This window comes from Bemisia tabaci, chromosome 6 (genome assembly GCF_918797505.1).
Source record: "Bemisia tabaci chromosome 6, PGI_BMITA_v3".
NCBI lineage: Eukaryota > Metazoa > Arthropoda > Insecta > Hemiptera > Aleyrodidae > Bemisia > Bemisia tabaci.
This window is the reverse complement of record NC_092798.1, coordinates 24820509-24836750: the sequence shown is the minus strand read 5'-3', so window position 1 is coordinate 24836750 and position 16242 is coordinate 24820509. Positions and strand designations below refer to the sequence as shown.

The 16242-nt window shown below is 38.4% G+C and overlaps 1 protein-coding gene across 1 annotated transcript in view; it reads left to right on the top strand.

The window, feature by feature from the left end:
• Nucleotides 1-1132: 1132 nt before the first annotated feature.
• The window catches only part of fj (four-jointed box kinase), an 86931-nt gene continuing 71821 nt past the window's right edge, over nt 1133-16242 (top strand). Inside the window, exon 1 of the mRNA XM_019059336.2 lies at nt 1133-2207. The gene's annotated coding sequence lies outside the window, so the exon portion shown is untranslated. The remainder of the gene's footprint in view (nt 2208-16242) is intronic.

Here is a 16242-nt window from a genome sequence, read left to right as displayed (position 1 = left end):
AGAGGTAGGACAATAATATCGGATGTCCCTCTTCTTATTTTTTGACACGGAGTGATAATGGGTTACGAAATTAGCCGAAATGGCAATTTGGCCGTTTTGAGGTTAAAAATTGCGTGCTTGGGTGTTGCGCACCACTCTGATCGACACGAAATTTCGACTAAATGTACTTAAGTGTCTAATTTATGAGGTAGGACAATAATATCGGATGTCCCTCTTCTTATTTTTTGACACGGAGTGATAATGGGTGCCGAAATTAGCCGAAATGGGCAATTTGGCCGTTTTGACGTTAGAAAATTGCGTGCTTGGGTGTTGCGCACCACTCTGATCAACTCGAAATTTTGGCTAAACGTACTTAAGTGGATTACGTAAGAGGTGAGATGATAAAACCGGATGTCCCTCTTCTTTTTTTTGACACGGAGTGATAATGGGTGCCGAAATGGGCAATTTGACCGTTTTGAGGTTAGAAAATTGCGTGCTTGGGTGTTGCGCACCACTCTGATCAACTCGAAATTTTGGCTCAAGGTACTTAAGTGGATCACTTAAGAGGTGAGACGATAAAACCGGATGTTTCTCTCTACATATTTCTCCACGCCTAGTCATCAAAGGAGGCTATGGTGGCATTTTGGCCGTTTTGAGGTTAGAAAATTGCGTTTTTAAGTATGGCGCACCACTCCGATCAGCACGAAATTTTTTCTGTATCTTATTGGATGTATAACTTAAGAAAAGAGACAATTTTTGTTTGTGTCCTCGTTTCCATACGTCGCCTAGCGCGAAAAAAGGGAAAAAATGATTTTTTTTTCAAAATTTTACGAATTTTTTTAGACGCTAAAATATTATCCGATGATAATGAATTTTTTCCTACAAAAACTAAGCTAATTGATGTAGATTCTGACAAATTTTGGTTCAATTCCATCGAAAATTACGAAAGTTATAAGGAAAAGACGTTAGCATAGTCAAAAATAGCCCCAAAAAGCGGTTTTTTGGGGTCTGAGGGGGGGCGGAGGGGGTTGGGGGGCTAAAATTCCCCAAAACCTAAGTTTTAGGACACCCTTGATGACTTAAAATGGTTAAAATAAAAATCCGTTCACAAGGGCATTTTGACATGCTTAACCCGGGATTTTGAGGAATAGGATTCAGTGGCTTCCGAGTGTATTTGATGATAAAAGAACAGTTTGAAGAACGACTGCGAGGACAGCGTTTTCAGTTGCTCGTTGTGGCCTATCTCGAAAATTGAATTGAAACTGCCAGCATGGCCTTTGCAAATCACCTCCGGGTCGATTCTTCTTCCTCCAAAAATCAGGGAACCACACAATCAGGTAAATCAGGACCTGTGCAAGAAATACATTTTTCCTTTCAATTTTTTTAAATTTTTTGGAGACATACAATTCAATGCACTGAAAAAAAAACACATTTGCTCTAGAGTCCAGACTATTGAAAACATTGACAAGAAAAAGGACTCTTGATTCAATCAGATTTAAGCTTAAATCGAAAGGAAATCCACTCAAATTAAGAGGCTTGGTTCTCGATTTAAGGTTAAATCTGATTGAATCAAGAGTATTTTTTCTTGTCGATGTTTTCAAGAGTCTGGACTCTAGATCCAATGTGTTTTTTCTCCAGTGCTTTAAAAAGAAACTTTGACAATCAAAGAGCTGAAGAAGGACTGTAAGGACGGTCCTTGGAGTTGGACGGTGTGAAGAAAGTAACCCTTGGACCGCGGCCCTCGCCTCGCGATGCAGCCGGGGAACTCGGGGCAAAAGATGATGATCATGAGCGGGCCGGAGTCTGCTTGCTAGTTGGCTGTCCTATCCGTTGATGCGACGGGCGACCCGGCCCATCCAACATCCCGATCCGCAGACCAGTTCGCGCCCGCCGGCCCGCTCCAAGCTCAGTCATGGATGTAGCTCCGTGTCGCGACCACGCGCCTCTGTTCCACTCCTAGTCCGCGCCCGAAACCGACCCTGCCTTACCTTGTGTGCCTTGTGTTCGCCGTTTCCCCCTGGTGTTTTCCACGGATCTGTGGTGTGTTTCTTGTGTCTCAAGTGCTCTGATTTTGGAATACTGTTCAGTGTGCCGAGTTTGAAATTTCTCCCCGAAGATCGAGCGGGCTGGATTCATTAGCGAACTTAGTTTCCGTGTTCTTTCCAGTATTAAGTGTGTCAAGTTATTTGGGTAGTTTGTGATTGACAACGTAAGCGACTCACTTATATGTAAGTACAAGTTTGGCTTATCGAACGAAGCAATGCTCTCGCTTTGCGATCATATTACGAACGAATTCCGATCGAAATGCTATGATGCAGAACTGGTGCGCACTTCTTATCGTGAAAACTTGCGGCCTGCTGATATTTGATGATAGACGGTGAGGTTGTGAGTGTTATCATTTATGATTACTAGGATGAGTTTTTGTTTCGGTTCGTTTACAAAAATGCAAAATTTCCAAATTCAAGTTTGGCAATCCACGCATAATCTACGAGATTCCATGGGAATTCGTTCGTAATCATGATTGATTTCTGACGTTTAGATCAGTCATATATATCCATTATGGGAAAAAAGCTGTCGATATTCTGTGTATTGAGCCACTAATTATCCGGGCATTCTCTTCTACAAATATTTTATCGTCTGCAACACTCTGCTGTTTTGGTATTGCATGATTTTACATTCAACAACGAAACCTTATCTCAAAAATTGCGGCAACATATTTCAAGTTTTGGTTGTATTTTGGAACACAATTCTCAAATTAATACACTTATTTGCGCTTTCAATTTTTACAGTGCATATGAAGACTCGTCATTTCTAATAACTGCTGATATGATGTAAGTTGCTTATAATAGTTGAACCTGGATCAAAATTGCGTTAATACACAAAACAAAACGAGCACATTAATAAAAACCTGCCCGCACGGATGCGAAGAGAGCGCTAAAACATCCATTAGGTATCTCTCGTTTAACACTCGTAAATGAGTATGAAGTGTTAGATCAAAGAATAATACATATTCTAATATAATACCTATAACGTAAAATAATAGCATTGAGTTCTTCAGATTAAAGATCTGAGATCATAGTGTGAAATACAAAAGGTATAAAAATGCGAAGCAAGTCTCTGATCGTTCTATTTTAAACGTTAAAAACACTGACTAAAGTTTATTGGCTCGCGCATTTAAATCTAGAGCTACTGGTGGTAACCCTATCCATGAGGGAACAATGATTGTCAACTCAAATTTGAAAGAATAACAAAAATGAGCCTTCGTATCAGAAATTTTAATTTGTTCGATTGATAACGTACATGAAAAGAGGCAGAGAAAAACCTTGTTGAAGTACGGTGTGGAGCTGTATTAAATTGGAAACTTGTACCTTATTTATGTATCTTACTGCAAAATATGATTGATATTTCCTTCCTCGAGCAGCGAAAATTTTAAATAGCTTCTTACGGAATGAGTTTCATCATTTCAAGGGAATGTATCTTTTTTGGGAGTAAAATTGAACGGAAAATGCAACTGAATCTTATGAAAACATTAATTCCCGTATTTTCCATCGGATATTGATAGATTTGTAGGTCTGAAGACAAAGTGTATTCATTTATTTTTATTTATGGAAGGTGTTATAAGCCGGTTTGAATAATATGCCGTTGAAAAAAAACGGAAAATATTATAATTTTCTTCGCAAAAATGTCATTTTTACTAAAATTATCGAGGCCATCAGAGAATCAAATTCTTATTTCTTTTAATTCCAAAGTTTTGGCATTATAAATAGATAATTTCTAAAAAGCTCCGACTTTCATTGCTCATTTGAATCGTGCAGCTTCAAAAACCTGTAGTTAGACATTCTCTATTTAAAATATTATCACTGGAAATGTGATTGTTATCACTTCATCTCCGTTCATCTGTGATCAATTCTGTAGAAACGGAATTATCATTCATGTTTTGAGAGAACTTTACCTGCATTATTTCAAGGTAAATTCACTCCGCAGTATTATCACGGAATCTTTTTATTTTTTATCGAATTTAAAAAGTCATATTCGCGTGTTAAAAACGCTAAAATTCACGAAATGCTTTGATTATTGAGAATCTTCTAATCGATCGTGAATGCAATACCAATAGGTATTTGAAGACATTCCAAAAGTCTAAGGAAAGTTTCCGAAATCAAAAGATTAGCTTTTGTACTTCCAGCGTGAAATCCATGGACTTGCAAATGCTATCAATTTACAGGGCGCTGATTCTTTTCGTCCTTAAACTTTAAGGACACTCTGTCATAAGGAGGCTCCCTTTCACTCCCTGCAATACATAGTTAACTTATTTATAGTCATTGATGGATGAAGCCATCATTTTATCGATGTCAACAAAATATCTACTAGGCAATTGATTGAGCTTAAGTTATTACTCCTCTTTAAAACATTTATAAATTGATGATCAAATTAAAATTAGACGTTGAAACTGCAAACATGAGCACCGCCATCGTATTGTTTCAAAATTTTCGCTCCTATATTATTTTTAAGAAGTATAGCCCGGACGAACATCATGTCTCTATCCTTCATACTGAGGGAAAAAAAATAGGGAAGCTTTTAAAAATGTCGTTGAATAGTTTTCCGCGTTCAAAATGCAGCATGTTAGGTCAGTCCGCAACGCTGCAATTTGAAATACGCGTTTCTGTAGTTTTATCGTCGACGAGTGAATGGCAGTATTTTAACTTCGTGGTTTTCATGCAATAGAAAGAAAGGAAGAACATGAAAACATTCTGAATGTATGAATGTGAAGAAACAAGCCTAATATTAAAGAAGGTTCAAAAAGGAGCTTGAATCATTTCCCACTGGTTTACGGCCTTAAGAGATTTGTTTTCAAAATCCATTCATTATGCTTCAGAAACCGTTAGCAAAAATTAATGACATAACCGCATAGCTACCCCTTGACGTAAAAAATGACCATTCATCCAGATAAAACGTGAACGGAAGCGTTCAAATCCCAAAAATCTCTTTTGTTTTAAAGACACAGAGAGACATTCTCGTTATATCTTTCCGTTCACGAAGTCCCGTTTTCATTAATGTCGACTTCGGAAAATCATCTGGAGTTTTCCAGTGGCGTGCGAAACGTATGCAAAAACCCCATTCTTCGCCTCAACAAACCATTTTCGCAGAAAACAAGAGACTAAAGGCTAATTAAAGCGTGAAAAGCGTGCATCAGATGGCCGCTTTGTTTGGCCACGCGTTTGTTGGCTATGCCAAAAATCTGAAGTACTCGCTCACAACATTTGGCGTAGTGGGCCACCCCGTCCAGTCGCTGGGTCCCAGGTATTGAGGCCATTGTCAGCTCGCTTTCTTCGTGGAATGACTGGCCGAGGCCTCAATGGCCCAAACAATGGCCTACCTGTTCCATGGTCGTTTACAATCCTTGTTTCAACTCGTCTGTGGCGTTCGGGTCTTTTATGAATGGCCGATGACAGCTCGAACCTCAGGATCTGAAATTCCTTTGTCGAGGAGAATGCATCTTTATCAAGGTGCAATATCGGATTTACTTGACGCGTCGTAAACGAGGCTTGTTACAACCCCCGTTCTCAAGTTGTAAAGCATTGCCACCTTGCTTTAACAACCAATGTTCTTGAGAGGAGGGATCGTCAGCTTGGAATTGGGGTAATTCTCGAGTGAATTGGACGGTGTGAAGTGAGATGATACTACCTGCATTCCGTCTTTAGCCACCACAATGGTCTGCGCCCGTCGGTAAGATTCAGGACTCAGGCCGAAATTTTGACATCACACTTTTCGTATGAGGTTCCGTGACCACTCACACTAGAATTATTGAATAGTGTTCTACTGACCGAGCTATCCGGAGTAGTTAAGAGGGGAGCCAAATTTTAAGTATAAGTATAGCCCACAGAATTACTTCTTCATTTTGTTGTTATCTCAAGTCTGTGGAATGCGTTGAGCATCAAGTTGTTTGGTTTTTTTTTCTTTTTTACCATTTACCGTTTACGAAAAGGAATTTACATTCTACATCAGATAAAAATGGACAATTTAGGCCGAAAAAATGTGTTTCTTCAAGCAACGATGTTTCCTTTGTTCCGTGTTTATGATTCTAATTTTTATTTTTATTTTATATCATGATAATAATTAATAATATATAAATAAATCAAACGTTAAAAAAATAATTATATAATTAGATACATTTGATTTTAAAACCTTACGCATGAGCGATTTATTTTTAAAAAATAATCATAAACTTATTGTTTTTACCTTGTCATTAAACATGCAGAAAAATTTTCGGGGAACAATTATTAAGCGTGGTTCTTAAAATACTCTTTCAAAATATATAAAATAATACGCTCTCTTTGAATTTGACCATTACTCGCGCGGTGAGTAGAGAATCTTGTTACAGTGACAAGACTATCGAGTCCGGTGGCTCAGAAACCTAGCATATAAAACAAGACTGGTCTTGTTGCATTAACAAACGGGTGTTGTTTCCCAAACAAACTGAGTTGTTCGGCAGACTAAAAGTCTTGTTCCTGAGACAAGGCAGGTTTAACAAGTTTATCTTGTCTCCACGGCTATATTATTTTTTTCAGTCGAGGTCTCTAGCTTACGATGAAGATTGAGATTAATTTAGGTAATTGTTTGTTAAAATCATACTTTTGTCTTCTTTCATAAATATAATGTCAAAGAAAGAAAGAAAAACATTCCTGATACTTTTGACGGTGCATTTATTGTTGATAATTTTCAGTGAATGTTTAAATTCAGTGTCGATCGATTTTTATGACGTACATTTCCTTGAGAGGAAAAATATTTCAAAATTTCTCGCCGGATATACAATTAGAAAAGCGCCAAATAATTTTTATTCGGCTCTTACTCAAATATTCACAATAAGATATACGGTATTCTACAGAATTTTCTTTATATTTTGAATCAAGAAAAGGAAAGGGAAGTATAAAGTTTGATCCTCGTGAATCACGACAATTATAACCACGGAAATAAGCGATGAACACGTTAAAATTCATTTACAAGTGGAAATAGATGAAAGGTTTTGCAAGAAAAATTACTTGTTGAAGGATGTTTTCCTCCTTTCGGTGACAGTAAGGCATTTAAAGATTTTACGCATTAAAAAAGTGATGGACATAATCTTAATTTTATTTTCATTACTGTGAAACCCGGTAATTGACAATACTGATTTGTGACTTTTTAATACAACCCTTTCAGCCAATTTTTCAATCCGGACATTTCTTTCTTTATTATTTTTGCGATTTCTTTTATTTTCATAATTAGTCTTTCGAATAAACGCAAGATCTAAAGAATTTAATACAAAATGTGCGACGTATTCTGTGAACTGCAAATTAATTACTTGTATAATTCTTAGAGCTACCGCCATAACTGCAGACCTGCAAGTAAAAGTTTTCTGGTGACTTTAACGCACGGTGCGAAAAAAGGATTACATTTTAAAAATCATAAGTTAGTAGAGAGAGTAACTATTTTTTCTGTCAATGCATCCAGATTTCTATCACAGGCAAGAAATTCTAATGCATTTTATCCTAACTTTATCGTCGAAGGATTACTTGTGTAGTTTCAAGTACATATAAAGCAATCATAGAATCATACTTGGGTGGTTTGCCAAGCATACGATATCATTCACTTGGGTCTTTGAAAAGCGATGACTCCATTAATATACCAATAAACAAAAGTACCTGCATTAAATCCTAGCTAAAGTAGTGCTTAACTGTGTACTGTCGAAATTACCGCGGTTTTTACAGACACGGATCTCTTGGAGGAGCACAGCTAACTTCGGCTTTAACAAACCTTCAAATCTCCCTCTTCGCTTGTGCAAAACTCCGCAGTCGCCACTTTTTGTGTCGAAGACTATAATTTACCCCGATAAGAAAATGACCAGTTTAAAGTATAAATATTCTTAATATTCTCACCAAGAAGATTTTCTCTGGAACAAACAGTAATATCGCTTGAATCAAGCATAATTTCTACTGTACATTTAAGCATTTTTCATTGATTTTAGACTTTTTTTCCTGGCTGAAGTTAAAATCTTCAAGCTGGCGGATTCAATAATATTTCAGCGGTTTCCAACGACTTTCTTGAACTAACGAGGTAGGCTCTTGACCTGGTGCGGTGACCGCTGAACATCCTTTTCGGCGTGACGATAGGATTTGTGTTGGACGTGCTTATGATTCTATTTTTAAGGGTCTCTCTCTTGATTGACGGAGGATTCTTAGTTCGGTGCTTTCTTCTCTTCGCTTTTCTATTCTCGTATGAGACAAAATAATTTGATTCATCAGGAGATTTTCTTAGTTTTGTAATAATTAACACGATGGAAGCATCAAAAGTCCCAGGGATGCAGAAAGTTCTTGGTTCTCCCATTTTGAGCCCCCGTTCCTCAGACATTGCACAAATATGATTTTTTTATGGTTATGTACGTGTAAATTGCCGCGATTATGCAATAAACAGGTGATTTTCACCGCGATTTCGCAAAAAAGACCGACGCTCTTTTGCAAAAATACGCCATTTTGCCGGCTTTCCCATTTTAAATCACACGGATAAAAATATTTGCGTTACTTTTGGTTACTGTAATAAGTGAAACGCAAACCAACCCTAATTTTGTGTTGATTTTGGTACAGCTTACTTTAAATTTAGCGCAGAAAACTTTGAGAGACTAAAAAATGCATGCCTCCGATTACGACGTTGGTATCAACCACCCCTTTTTTTATTGAATTTCTTTAAGAAAACTATCTGGTGTTTTCTCTCAGAATTTTCAACCGAAGGTCAGGGTTATCATGTACTTTACTTCCCGTACCAATTAAACTTTTTGTATTGAAATTCCTCTCTGGGCACTGTTTTCGGGGCATTTCCATTTTCACTCGCGACCGCAATAGCGACCCACCCGATCGCATGGTCGAGAAATTTTTGCACCCCGAATTAACTCTTCATAAGTAAGTCCTCTTAACTACCCTTAATTAGGCACATCGATGGATATATTTTAATGCAATTCGGTAACATGGAGGACTGAATAAAATCCAAAAAGTGGTGATGCGGCATCGTGGCGATGCCTCAACAATGGATGTGACGTTTCCTGTCTGCATCTTGGTCTCGGACTCGGGATTCTCGAAGCACGATCGCTTCCGGCGATGTAGCGGCAACACAGCCACCGCAGCACGCCACCGCTCTGCTGCCATCTCCTATCCAATCCGTGGACTCGCTTTTTCGATTTTCGGATTCGACCAACAATTCAGGGACCCGTGAGATCGAAGGCGAATTTTTCGCGACTAGATTCGGTTAATTTTTTTGATTTGTATCGCCGTTGGAATTTGGACCAATCATAATCGAGTATCTAATTTTTAACCACATCCTGATTATGACGAGTCAAATTTTAGGTCAGGTTTAAAAAATTCGCGCCAATCGGCCGATGCAACACGACTTAATCTACGATTTCAAAAATCATACAAATTTTAATGAAAATGAACAAAAATATGTGCACTTTCTACACTTTACTTCATCACAATCACCTCACCGCGGTTATTGTTGCTCAGTTGTTTTTGTCGCACAAAACACGGCCATTTTGGAAACATTTTTTGCTTTTCGAGGTGCCTGCTGGAAACGTTTACTTCAATCCACTTTTCGACCCGCACCTCTGGAGGTGAGTCGAGAAGTTTTGGATTTGGCTTCGACCTAGTCGCTGAGCTCTTCAAACTAGTCGATTGGGTTAAAACTTTCATCATTCGGATTTGGTCCAAAACTTTGACCAAATCCACTCGCAAAAATTTGCCTCAAGTTGGGAGGTGTGTTAGGTCCGAGGGTGATCCAAAGGGCCGATGATGAATGAACGTGACAAAAACTACGAAGGCATGTTTGTTAGGAATACAATTTTATTTGGTAAGATGTAAATCTTCTTAGGCTTTCTAGCATTGTTTCATAGTATTCATTGGCTCTAATATTTGAATAAATGGACCGTTCGGCAGTATTGAAGGTTCCGCGTCAAAGTAAAAAATTCCCCTCGCCAAAATTTAGTTTAGGTACAGCAGTGTGAGCTTATTGAGATTGCTGCCAGATAAGTGGGGAAAAGAGTTATTCATATATGTGAAAATCAATATTTCTCGCCCCAAAACAAAGAGAATAACATACTATGATATTTGTCAAATTTTATGATGCACGAATTACGAAAAAGTCCACTATAAAAAGGAAGAATGCTCGTGAAGTTTTTTCTGATTCACTCCTACTCAAGTCCTGAAAGCATTATATTTTTAAAAAGGGGACAAAAAATTGTAGGTGAAGAAATATACTCGAACAATCCACCAAACGTGGAAAAACTTAACTTTAATCGGGCATTTTGAATTTCGTTAAATTTGATTTTTGCAATGACCAGACAATTTCAAGTCGTGCTTCTGTATAAACATCACATTTATACATCATCAGATTCGTTTAAAAGGTAATTTTTTTTAGAATACCACGTCACGTTGTTCTTTAAAAAAAATTACCTGATTTGATAGCATATACTTTATAAAATATCTGTAAGGTGCCGAAAGCTCAATTTGTTTTTAGCTTTAAAAAAAACGGGACTTTTGAGCAAATACTATCAGTGTTTTCCTTCCTTTTTCACAAAATGAACGTTGGAAAAAGATCGAATCCTCGTCTTACGTTTTCATACTCATTCAAGACTTTTTACCGTTCCTATTATAGCCTCTCTTTAATTGTGACTCTTAAAAATCTCTGTAATCCTGATTTTTTTGTAATTTCTTTACGTGCCTTCGCACATTTTTAATGTATTAGATAGGCTGAAGTACAGATCTAATCCTCGCATAGAATTTTTATACTGCCTGTAGATAATCTGCTGGATGTTTCGAACCTCTTGTTTCTGCATGCACAAGGAACATTGTATACACATGCGGAGAGGTAAATGTTTCCAATCGAAAGTTTGCAGGTGTCCTCCAATCGAGACATAAATGAAAATGTATGTCAAAAATTATACTAACGCCGAGACAAAGTCATTACATGATGCCGTCCACGATTTCAACTTCTTCTCAACTGTCATTTTATCTTCCAAAGCCATAAAAAAATTGCCACTTTGCGAAATGTTCTGTTTTCGTCCAATCTCTTCTCTTCTTTTTTTTCTGATGATACTTTTCATTGATTGATGAACAAACTCGAAAGAAAAGAAGAGAAGAACGTAAGAAAACCGCAAATTTATAATGAACTCTTGCGACGAATGTTATTATCATTGACCAAACATCCATTACTTGCGGCTTACTTTTCAAATAAATGGTTCAAGTTTCACCACCTTCATCTTTAGAAGAAGGGAACGTGGAGAAATTTGCAGGGGTAAAAAAGGAATAGATATTTGTCCGGCATTCCCTTAGCTTCCAAATTTTCTTTTTCTTAAAATAGAATTCTCTCCATGTTCCGTGAAATATTGACTTTAATTTGATGAATATTAGACTCTTGTTTGCCTTTCTTACAATGAAACCGGCCCGAGTTCAATTTTATTTCAATCTATTCATTTACCAAAATTTTGACGTTTTTTTAATTTTTTTTTTTTAAATTCGGGAAATAAGTAAGAAAGGAGCGCTTAGTTTGCAAAGTAATATTTATTCTGCTGTAAATTCTGTTCAAAATCACCAATCAACTACAGTGGCATTGTATGTCCCATAAAAGAACAACAATATTTCGATTTTAGGGGCTCAGTAAAAATAAAAACAATTTCCCTCATAGCAAATTTCCCTAACTGTAGCTTCATTATTTTGAGTATAAACCAATATATTTTATTTTAAACAGGCAACAAAGCATCTCGCTTCAGAGTGCAGTCTCAGCAAACATGATCCCAGTCTTGCCAAACACAAGAATCGTCCTGGAATTTTCCGCAAAAACAACATAATATTCCCTGATTTTCTGCTCAATCCGACAGCCCCGCACCGGACAGCCGCGGCCGAACGAAAATTGATTGTCTGCAATTTAGGGAACGATGAGTAATGTAAGGCGAAAAGCCCCCCTTTCCTTCCGTCGAGAGTCTCCCAATTCCTAACAGCCGCTTTTCGATCCGCGGGTCGACACCTGAGTCGATATTTTCAACGATCCTTTACGGGAGGCCTCGATTGTATCGAACTTCGATTCAAACGATATTTTGAACGGTTTCTCGTGGCGTTATCGATATGGTGACCGCGCGCGAAAACGCCATCACTCACGCGCGTCCTCGTTAGAATACCCGATCTCGAGTTGGGGTTTTCGTTCTTTCCTCCGCGAAAAAAGAAAAAAAAACTCACCTGATTGATTGCTCTTTTCACCACCTTTGCACCCTCTTCCCCCTCTCGTTGACCAAGCGACCACAATACGTGATGTAGGAGGGAGGGAAGTGGGTAGGTACTGGAAAAGTTTGCGGCAAAATTCTCTGGTCTCCGTGGTACCAAGGGAAAGAGGTCTTGTTCAACTATCTTGGTTTATGACGTCATGTCCCCTGCCCACAGGGACTCGATACACCGATCTTTTTCGATAAGCAGTACAATGCACTGCAAATATTTTGAAAAACTGTTGAAAAAATTAACTTGCCTAGAATATTTTTTAGATTTAATATTCTTGAGGGACACTAATTTTTTCGATGCACCGTAGAGTACAATATATTATGAAAAAAAATTAACGCACCAAAAATATTTTTAGATTGAATATTCTTCAAAAAAGAAACATGATAACGATATTGATTCTGAACTTGTAGTTCAACATCAGCGAGTGCGTGAAATTAATTAGTTTTAATAAAGAATAATATTAGATTTCTGTTACACAGGAAATCCCTACTCTTTTTGCCTAGTTAATTATTTCATTCATCGCTCATGTCACCATGATTTTTGGCGGCAAAGTATGCTTCGGAGTGAAATTTACTCTGAATTTCGTTCCGAGTTTTCTGAGAGTGCGATCATTCCCGGTGAATTTGATCCGGGCAGGTCGCAAACAGTTGCCAAACTATGTTCCACAAAAAAGAAACAAATGGATTTAACCATATTTACAGCTATTTTGGCGCCAACCAAATAAGTAGTCGAGTACGCTGCCTTCATTAAATACAAACTTTACTTGTAGTATATGGTTGATTTCTCCATATATTTCTTAGATGGCGTCAAAATCAGTTGAGTCTGCCGTCTTGATTAAAGAAAAACTTCTCTTACAGTATGGTTGATTTCTCCATATATTTCTTGGATGGCGCCAAAATTATGAAAATAGTAAAACCCATCATTTACTTCTCTGAAACAAATATCTCGAAGCACGCGGTACAGCGCCCATTGGTTCTCACTAAGTCAAAGGTGAATTTTAATTAATCCACAAACGTTTGGATTATACCACACAATGAATGCGTGGTCACTGAGATAACACTGCTTTTGTTTAGCCTCGTGTAAACATCACCCACGACACGAGGACACAGGAATTGACTGAGCGCGCGCGCCTACCGAGCAGCGGGCAGGAGTGGAGTCGTAAATCAATTAACACTTGTTAGAGGAGTAACGAGTTGGGAAACCAGGTGAGCAACCGGAGAGGGGGCGCAAAGGCACAAAACAAACGAAGGCAGAGAGCAGTTGAACAAACATTTTGAGGCTGTTATCCCGCTTTACGATCGCCGAGCGTGTTGAACATCCGCGGATGCGCCGACAGTCTTTAATTGCTCTTCTTAATTAACGCTCGCTGCATCGCGTCGCGTCGTCGCTCCAGAGTTTTTAGTCGCTTTCTCGTCCGCCTTGCATCGCCTCTTCGGGGCCGCATTTTTTTGGACCTCTCAAAAAGGACATCAGTCACCTGTACTGCCGTGCTAAGAAGACGCCGTATGAACATTCGAGAGTTGCCAAATCGCCCCGGATAAAACATGTATTTTTGAGCAAGATTATGCGTATTTTTTCTTGAAATTTTTAGAAATTTCAGACGTAATTGCAAAGAAAAAGTGTCAGAAAAAAATTCAAGACAAACATTCACAATTTTCCCATTAAATTAGGCCTTTACTGAAGGAAATGTGGCAACGTCTGAAGGTTCATACGGCGTATTTCCTTAGCACGGTAGTACACTGCCGTATGAGTCATCAAGCGTTGCCAAATTTCCTCCGAAAAACGTCGAATTTTTAGGAAAATTTGTGCCTATTTATTCTCCGAATTGTCGGAGGATTTTGTTCGAAATTTTATCTCTAAAAAGTCTGAAAATGTCAAGCAAAAATATTCGTAACTTTCTTCGAAAATAGATATTTTTTGAGAGGAAATTTGGCAATATTCGAATGTTCATACGGCGTTTTTTCTTAGTAGGCGATAGTGTAGCTCCGATCAGAAGGAGGTTCCCGCCCTCGCAAGACATCTGCTCATAAAGAAGACTACTGCGCCGTGCTATAAGTAAGAGCCTTCAGTAGTATCCCAAATAATTTCCTTTGAGAAAAATCCAATCCTCGAATAAACTTTTGGATCTTTTCCGTCTAATTCTTACGCAATTTTTTTCGCAATTTGATCTAAAGTATCTGAAAATTTCAAAGAAAGGCATTCGTAACTTTTTATAAAACTCCACATTTCTCCCGGAGGAATTTAACAAGATTCGATTGTTATACGACGTTTTCCCGCTGCACAAATGGTAGGAAGTGACGACTACAAAAATTAAACCCAGCAAGACTAACACCGAGGTTCAAATTGTAAATTATAAGCTTCTCCTTTATATTTCACACGACGCGTTGTATCTTGCAACGTTAATTTTGTGTTAGTCAGGCTAAAAGTTTTTCCGATTTCAAAAAACAATAATATACATAAGAAATCATAAAGAATAGAAGAAATATTTTAATTGCGAGGAAGACTGTATGATGTGGACGAGAGGAATTCTATGTAATCGTCTAATGCAACAATCATACTCACTGATCGGAGGTTTCTATCTTTCTGATTCAATTTCAACCATGCCTAAAAACCGCCTCTACTTTTCTACCCATTCGTTAAAGTCTCCTTCAAGAAGCGTAATATTGACGACGATCACGCGTTTTAAACATTTTTTGGTCGGAAATTTTTAGTTTATTGAATTTACGAGAATTAGATCTAAAACCCATGCAGCCTCTTCTTCTCTATCCATTCGTTGAAGTCCTCTACGAGATTCTCACGATCAGTTTTGACGACAATCTTACGTCACAAGCATTCTTTTGATCAAATGCTCTCGGTTTAGTTTAATTTAAATCATACCAAAAAGAGCCGCTATATAATTTTTTATTTATTCGTTGAAGCCTCCCTCCTAATACGCGGTTATGTGAATAAAAGATAAATATTTGATCGAAATTGACTAATTTTTGTCAAAAAAGTCGATCCAAGTATATATCCCCCCCTTCTTTCTTATTGAAAAAGAGAATACTTTTTTTTGCAACAGTTCGCTCCGCGCAAGGTGCGTCTGGAAACGCAGCGTACAATGATGGTAATTTAGTTTGCCCATAATCAAAACCTGGGCTGAATTCAAAACCTCTCCTGAATCTATTTTTTCTAAAACGACTTGGTATACGCTTCTATTAAACTTGGTCCACGCGATCGAAGGAAAGGGATGGTAAACCTATATCCACCCGTTCGTTCCCATGCTTGAATAAACGGAAACTCAACGACTCTAGATAAACTGTTTTATCAGCACAACAAACAAGGTATCGTTCCTCGAAGCTCGACAAAAGCATTCATCTCCGCGTGTCGCTCTGTAACTGTCCTGGACAGGGAAACGGGCCAGGGCGTGCATAAACTGGGTTGTCTCAAAAAAGTATGGGCCCTAATGTCTATTATTAGACTCGCCGGAGCCCGGGCCCAGGCGTCCATTATCGGCCGTATAATGCGTGTCCGCTGGCTGTTATGGACGTATTTCTGCCAAATGGAACTACGTGCATTAAGACGCTAGCCCTGAGACCCATAAGACTATATGCATAGGAAGGCTCGTATCTCAATGCGCATATTTCCTTTTGGCAGAAATGCGTCCGTGTGCACTTGTGTACTCTCGAAAAAGCACTATATCGCTCCTCCGCGCACATTCAATTAAGTTATTACCGTGATTTTTGTCGCTTCGCAAGGATCGGGGTTGGCCGAGGTCCCTGCGCATGCGCCTCACGTTCGTGTCTCGATGAAGTGTGAACTTGGCGCAAAATTATAGGTTTGCACCTCGTGGGGGAAGGTTTGGCGCCACCATTGACTGGCGTTTCGGAAACAAAATTGTCGTTACTCCATTTAGCAGCGAGCCGGATGAGACTCGGAGATGTCGCAGGCTAACACTGCCGTGCTAAGGAAGAACGTCGTATGAGCCTTTAGACGTTGCCAA